The sequence below is a fragment of the Somniosus microcephalus genome, chromosome 1 (genome assembly GCF_052327205.1).
Source record: "Somniosus microcephalus isolate GS21.2 chromosome 1, FLI_Smic_1.0, whole genome shotgun sequence".
Classification (NCBI taxonomy): Eukaryota; Metazoa; Chordata; class Chondrichthyes; order Squaliformes; family Somniosidae; genus Somniosus; species Somniosus microcephalus.
In genome coordinates, this window is record NC_140987.1 from 234,421,202 (window position 1) to 234,429,337 (window position 8,136).

Consider the following 8,136-nt stretch of genomic DNA (forward strand, 5'->3'; position numbering starts at 1 on the left):
GCAGCTTGTTTCTCTCTCTCTCAGGCGATGAGGCACTGGACACAGCCTCGTGAAGCGCTCGTCATGACTGAATCCGTTAAAAGGTTGTTGAAGAACTGGATGTCCATGGGAGAGTCCGAGAGTTTCTGGCTGAATGGTATGTCGAGGCCCTGACTGGCTAGGCCCGGAATGTCCCTTTTATCCGGCCTGGATCGTCGGTTTTCCTGAGGGTGTCTTCTTCTTCGGCCTGGGTCGTCGATGATCTCCCGACAAAAGTACCCGGGCCACCCTCCTTTGTCTTCCCGTCGTGGTCGAGCCTTGCCTGGCCGAGCTGGCTTCCCAGCCAAAGTCTTCTCGTCGTCACCGAAGTTACGAATTGTACCGAAGAAGTGAATCATCCTACGAGTGAAGCGTAGCCATCGAGATGAAGCGTTGCCCTGATCGACCTTTCAAATCCATAGTTATACCCTTTTGGGACAGTCTTATCTCCCGCCAGATCATAGTCCAGTCTTTGTAATATTTTTGGCGGGCAGAAATCTCTGCAGGGGCGCTTTGTCTTGTAACGGGAGCCGGTGATAGCTTAACTGGCCTTCCTGGCCGATAATGTCTTTTACTTTGTCACCGTAACTCGGTTCGCATATTGATCAGTCTGGAGATTGCCCTTGATGGCTGTTAAACGGTCTTTCCTTTGTACAGTAAATGGGTTTAAGTGTTCATTCAATTGTCCGCCCATTTCTTGATGGGCCCCATCCTGTTACCTGAAGCTGTTTTGTACTTATAATCCAATTAATATGTATGCTCAGTTCCCTGAGTTTCGGTTTCCCGATACTGGCCTTCGCGGGCTTACTGTCCTCAATCCACAAGCCTGTCTGGCTTGCAGTAACAGAAATCAAATGTTCCCAGAAACTGATCACGAGGTCCGGCGGCCATTTTGTATGCCCCTTTTATCAAAGGTTTTTCTGTATAAGCTTCTTTTGGTCAATAAAGCTGTATTATTAATCCTGTTTTCTTGCGTGATTAGTTAATGAAAATTTTCGAATCTTACATATGTATTGCCAGATGGAGGACCACCACTGCTAGGACATGAATGGATCCGGAAGATACAATTAGATTGGCATTCCATACAGGCACTGAAGGTTGAGGCCAAAAAGGATGATGGCGTCACACCTGGACGACTGTCAAAACTGCTAACTGACACAAAAGAAGTGTTCCAGGATGGACTCGGAACACTAAAGGGCATAACAGCAACGATTAAAATAGAGGAAAATGCAAGCCCAAAGTTTCTTAAGGCCAGACCAGTGCCTTATGCGATCAGACCAGCCATCGAAGCAGAGCTGGAAGGGTTGGAACCTTCAGGAGTACTGTCCAAAGTAGACTGGAGTGAGTGGGCTACACCCATTGTTCCTGTAATGAAGAGGTCGTTGAGTAATACGCCTGGGGAACCAAAGAAGGTCCGCATCTGTGGGGATTTTAAGGTGACAGTGAACCCAGTCCTTCACACGGTACAATATCCGCTTCCACGAATTGAGGATATTTTCGCCTCGCTATCTGGAGGTAAACGCTTCACCAAAATTGATCTAGCCCAGGCGTACTTGCAAATGGAGGTAGAAGAAGCCTCGAATCAATACCTCACAATCAACACTCATAAAGGTCTCTATCAATACAACCGGCTGGTGTTCGGGGTAGCATCAGCTCCGGCTATTTGGCAAAGGGTGATGGATCAAGTCCTGCAAGGGATTCCAGGGACCCAGTGTTATTTGGACGACATCCTGGTCACGGGCGAAAATGACAGTGATCACCTCGCCAACTTGGAGAAGGTGCTCACCAGATTAAAGGAATATGGGCTACGAGCTAATCGCCACAAGTGCGAGTTTTTCCAGAAGCAGATCTCGTATTGTGGCCACGTCATCGATGAAGAGGGGTTACATAAGTCCCCTGAAAAGATTGAGGCAGTAGTCAAGGCTCCAGCACCGGAAAATGTGTCACAACTGAGGTCGTTCCTTGGGCTGGTAAACTACTACCATATGTTCTTACCAAATTTGTCCACGGTATTACACCCACTGAACACCCTACTGCAAACAGGGGTGCCATGGAAGTGGAATGACGAACGTAGACGAGCTTTCCAGAAGTGTGAAGAATTGATCACATCAAAGGAGTTGTTGGCCCATTTCAACCCAGCACCACCAATTCGTTTGGCATGTGATGCATCACCCTATGGTATTGGAGCGGTGCTGCCGCATGTAATGATATCAGCAAATAGTGATGATATTTGTCTGTGTTTGATTACTTATGCCTTACAGCATATTTGTCTGTGTTTTTGATTACTTGTGCCTGACCAGCAGAGGTCATGTGAGAGACAAGCAGTCCAGAGGAGTTTTACTTTCAGTTTCATTCTAGATGCATCACAGCATAGTGTGTTCTGTAAAAAGCTGTAGAAAGTCTTGAACAAGACTTTAGATTAAACAACATCCTCTTTCAGAAATCAGTCTTTATTGAACCCAAAAAGAAATCAATACATCGCACAAATTCCCAGACGGGTTGCAGAGGCCAGTAGCCTTTGCGTCTCGGTCACTAACCTCAGCCGAGCGCAACTACGCCCAGATTGACAGGGAGGCCCTCAGCCTAGTATGGGGAGTAAAAAAATTCAACCGCTATCTGCATGGGCAGAAGTTCACCTTGCTGACTGACCACCAACCACTTGTCTCCATCTTTAATCCTAAGAAGAGCGTTCTAGTGATGAGTGCACAACGGTTACAAAGATGGTCCCTGTTTCTAGGGGCGAATCAATATGAAATAGAATATAAAGGCACGAAACAGCATGGAAACGCCGATGGGCTATCACGCCTGCCACTGCCTACTGTTGAGGAAGCACCAGGAGTGGACCCTATCGAGATCTTTTATTCGTTAATAATTGAACTATTGCCAGTAACGAAAGCGGATATCGAGAAGGAGACCCGAAATGACCTGACACTCTCTCGGGTATATGACTTGACGGTGAAGGGATGGCCAACACATGGTGACTCACTGTTGCCAGCATTCTCATCCAGAAGAGAACAGCTGTCAGTATGCCAGTAGACAGTGACGTGTGGATCCCGAGTGGTGAATCCACGCAAGTTAAGGGAGAGAGTGCTAAATGAGCTTCATGAAGGTCATCTGGGAGGGGTGAAAATGAAAAGCCTTGCTAGGGCTTATGTGTGGTGGCCGGGGATCGATCAACAAATCGAGGACCTAACCAAGAGCTGCTCAGGATGCCAGAAGTTCCAAAATGCACCACCACATGCCCCTCTGCACCCATGGGAGTGGCCCTCCTCTCCATGGCAACGGGTGCATATTGATTTTGCTGGTCCATTCATGGACTCAATGTTCTTAATAGCAGTGGATGCTCACTCGAAATGGCCTGAGGTGATAAAAATGTCCTCAACCACTACAGAGAAAATGATTGCAGTCCTACGGACCATATTTGCCAGGAATTGCTTGCCAGAGCAGATTTGCTCTGATAATGGACCACAGTTTGTGTCTGAAAAGTTTCGAAAATTTATGAGATGGAATGGGGTAAGGCATTACACAACCGCCCCATATCATTCAACCACAAATGGATTGGCTGAAAGGTTCGTACAAACCTTTAAAAAGGCGATAAAGGCCATGTGCGATGATGACATTCCACTACAGCCAGCATAAGGTGGACAATTTCCTATTAGCCTACAGAAATGCGACACATGCAGTTACCAACCAGACCCCGGCCATGATGTTCTTTAACCGAAGGTTGAGATCTCGTCTGGATTTGCTCAGACCCAATGTGCGAAGAAATGTTGAGGATAAACAATTCCAGCACATCAATGAGAAGCCGACAAGGAGCTTCAATGTAGGACAACCAGTCTTGGCCCGTGACTACCGAACAGAGAAATGGCAACCCGGAACGATATGCACACGGCAGCGGCCATTAATGTACAGAGTGGATGTCGGGGAGAACATTGTGAGACGCCACGTCGATCAGATCTTAGCGTCACAGGAACGAGTCAACCCCATGTCTCGAGTACCTGGGGATGAACACGACATCTACCTCCGAACCAGTAGCAGTGGAAACCGATGAACTAACCAACGAAAGGGGCCAGAATCGCCTCCGCACCAAAAACAAGAACCTCAGGAAAGGCGCTATCCCGAAAGGAAAAGGAAGCCGCCCCAAAAACTGAATCTATAAATGGACTATTTTCAGTTAATGTTGCATGTTAAAAATGTTAATTGTTAAATGAATGTTATGGTACTGTTAATCTAAAAGGGGAGGAATTGTTGTGTATGTACCTTTAAGAGAGAACTGTTTTACAGCTCCTGTATACTGTAGTACCGGCAGTGACCACACCTGTATATAAAGCTGGAGCAGGCTTCTGTACTTCAGTCTTGAGACTACTCTACTCCAGTAAACACCTGTTGATTGTTAAGTTACAGCATCCGTGTAGTTCTTGGGGAAACATCGTATTTAAAGAATCACGGATCTAACAGGCACCATGGTACAGGAGGCTATTCAAGTGGGTGGAGTGAAAAGGAATGTGGTCGTGGTATGGGACTGTATATTCAGGGGGATAGATACAGTTTTTGGCAGCTGCAATCAGGAGTTCCGAAGGTGGTGTTGCCTGCCCGGTTCCAAGGTTAAGGACATCTCCTCAAAGCTGGAGAAGAACTTTGCGTGGGTTGGGGAGGATCCAATTGTCATGGTCCACATAGGAACTAACAACATAGGTCGAACTAGAAATGAGGTTCTGCTGAGAGAATTTGAGGAGCTAAGGTCCAAGTAAAACACAGAACCTCACAAGTAATAATCTCTGGATTGTTACCTGAGTCATATGCAAATTAGCATAGAGACAAGCAGATTAGGAGGTTAACTGCATGGCTGAAAGTGTGGTGTGGGAGGCATCGGTTTTGATTTATGGGGCACTGGCACCAGTACTGGGGAAAGAGGAAGCTGTTCCGTTGGGACGGGCTCCACTTAAACTGGGCTGGGACCCGTGCCCTGGAGAATCAAATAACTAGATGGTAGATAGGGCTGTAAACTAATGAAGCGGGTTGGGTAGGAGGATTCAGGAAAGGGTAAAGTCAAAAGCAGTAAGAGAAATGTCAAGGCTGTAGAGCAAAGTCGTAATTTGGGTAAAAATAATTGGAGTGGGTCAGGGAGCGACAGAGAGCTTAACAAAGTTACTAGGGCATTAGTGACTAAGGTGATAACAGGGAAAATAGAAAAATGTTGAAGCTAAGTGCACTATATCTAAATGCGTGAAACACTCACGTCAAAATAGATTAATTAATAGCACAGATAGACATAAATGGTTTTGATCAAATAGCCATTATGGAGACATGGTTGCAGAGTGACCAAGGTTGGGAATTTAATATTCCAGGATACTTGACTTTTAGAAGAGACAGGCAAAATGGAAAAGTGGGGATGATAGCCCTGATAATAAAGAATGGGATAAAACCAGTAGAGAGAAAGGATCTTAGCTCAGAAAATCAAGATGTAGAATCAGTTTGGGTGGGTGGAGCAAAGAAACAACAAGGGACAGAAAATATTGCTGGGAGTAGTTTAAAGGCCCCCTAACTGTGGTTGGAGTGTCAGGCAGAGTATAAATTGGGAAATTAAAGGTACAGTTACAAGGGTAATACAGTAATCATGGGGGACTTTAATCTTCATAATAGACTGGGCAAACCAAATTTGCAGTAATATTGTGGAGGACGAGTTCATTGAATGCATTTAAGATAGTTTTCTAGATCAGCATGTCAAGGATCTAACCAGGGAACAGGATATTTCAGATCCAGTAGTGTGCAATGCGACAGGGTTAATTAATAACCTTGTAGTAAAGGAACCTATGTGGAGGAGTGAGTATAATATGATGGAATTTTATAATGAGTTTGAGAGTGATTCAGTTAAGTTTGAAACTTGGGTCTTAAATCTGAACAAAGCAAACTACATGGGTATGAGAGGCGATTTGGCTAAGGTAGATTGGGAAACTACAGTAAAAGATATGGCAGTAGATAAGCAATGGCAAACATTAAAAAAAATAATTCATAATTCGCACCAAATATACATTCCCTTAACGAATAAAAAAAAATCCTCAGTATAAGTGGTCTAACCGTGGCTAACAAAAGAAGTTAAATCTAGTATTAGATTAAAGGAAGAGGCTTATAATTTTGCCAAAAAGAGTAGTAAGCCTAAGGATTGGGAGGATTTTAGCATTCGGCAAAAGATGACCAAGAAAGTCATGGATAGAGAAAATAGATTATGAGAGTAAAATAGCAAGAGACATAAAAACAGATTGTATCAGTGCTGTTTCCTGTTCTTGCCCTGAACTAGAAAATTTCATTCACTTTGCTTCCAATTTCCACCCTTCCCTCACCTTCACATGGTCCATCTCCGACACTTCCCTTCCCTTCCTCAACTTTTCTGTCTTCATCTCTGGGGATAGGCTATTGACAAACATTCACTACAAGCCCACTGACTCCCATAGCTACCTGGACTACACTTCCTCCCACCCTGCTTCCTGTAAGGAATCTATTCCATTCTCCCAGTTTCTCCGTCTCCACCACATCTGCTCTGACAATGCCAGCTTCCATATTAGTGCTTCCGACATGTCTTCCTTTTTCCTCAACCAAGGATTCCCCTCTACTGTGGTTGACACGGCCCTTGACCATATCCGTTCTATTGCCTGCACTTCTGCTCTCACCCCTTCCCCTCCCCTCCAGAACCACAATAGAGTTCCCCTTGTCCTCACCTTTCACCCCACCAGCCTTCACATTCAATGGATCATCCTCCGCCATTTCCGCCACCTCCAGCATGATCCCACCACCAAACACATCTTCCCCTCACCTCCCCTTTCAGCATTCTGAAGTGACCACTCTCTCCGCGACACCCTGGTCCATTCCTCTATCCTCCCCAACACCCCTTCCTGTGCAAGCGCAGGAGATGCAACACATGCCCTTTTACCTCCACCCTTCCCACTGTCCAGGCCCCAAACACTCCTTCCAGGTGACACAGCGATTTACTTGTACTTCTTACAATTTAGTATACTGTATTCGCTGCTCACAATGCAGTCTCCTCTACACTGGGGAGACCAAACGCAGATTGGGTGACCGCTTTGCGGAACACCTCCGTTCAGTCCGTAAGGGCGACCCCGAGCTTCCGGTCGCCTGTCACTTTAATTCTCCGCTCCACTCCCACTCAGACCTCACCATCCTCGGCCTCTTACACTGTTCCAATGAAGCCAATGTAAGCTCGAGGAACAGCACCTCATCTTTCGATTAGGCACTTTATAGTCTTCTGGACTCAACATTGAGTTCAACAATTTCAGACCATAACCTTCGAACTAACTGCACCCCTGGGATACGCAAGCACTGTGCGCCGGCAGTTGGAGCAGGCCCATGATCGGAATCCCACGCAGGCCCACAGCACAACGGCCGGCGCGCTAGGTAAGTGCAGGTCGGAGGCTTGCACCCGCGGGAAGCCTCCGACCTGAATTTCTGGGCCATTAGTATTAGTAAAGAAATACTACTGAAGAAATTAACAGGCCTAAAAGCTAACAAATCCCCTTGACCTGATGGCCTGCATTGGTTTGATCTTCAAGAATTCCCTAGATTTTAGAATGGACCCCGCAGAATGGAAAGTAGCAAAAGCAACCCCACTATTCAAGAAAGGAGGGGAGAGAAAACAGGAAACTATAGGCCAGTTAGCCTGACATCAAAAGTAGGGAAAATGCTGGAATCTATTATAGGGGCGTGGTAACAGGATACTTAGAAAATCATAATATGATTGGGCAGAGTCAACACAGATTTATGAAAGGGAAATCATGTTTGACAAATCAGTTAGAATTTTTTGAGGTTGTGAGGTTGTAACTAGCAGGGTAGATAAGAGGGAACCAATGGATGTGGGGCATTTGGATTTTTCAAAAGCATTGAATAAGATGCCACACAAGAAGGTATTATACAAAATTATAGCTCATGGGAATGAGGGTAATATGGATTGAGGATTGGCTAACAGACAGATAACAGAGAGTAGGAATAAATAGGTCATTTTTAGTTTGGCAGGCTGTCACTAGTGAGGTACCGCAATGACCAGTGCTTGGGCCTCAGCTATTTACAAATTATATCAATGACTTAGATTAGGGGACTGAGTGTAAT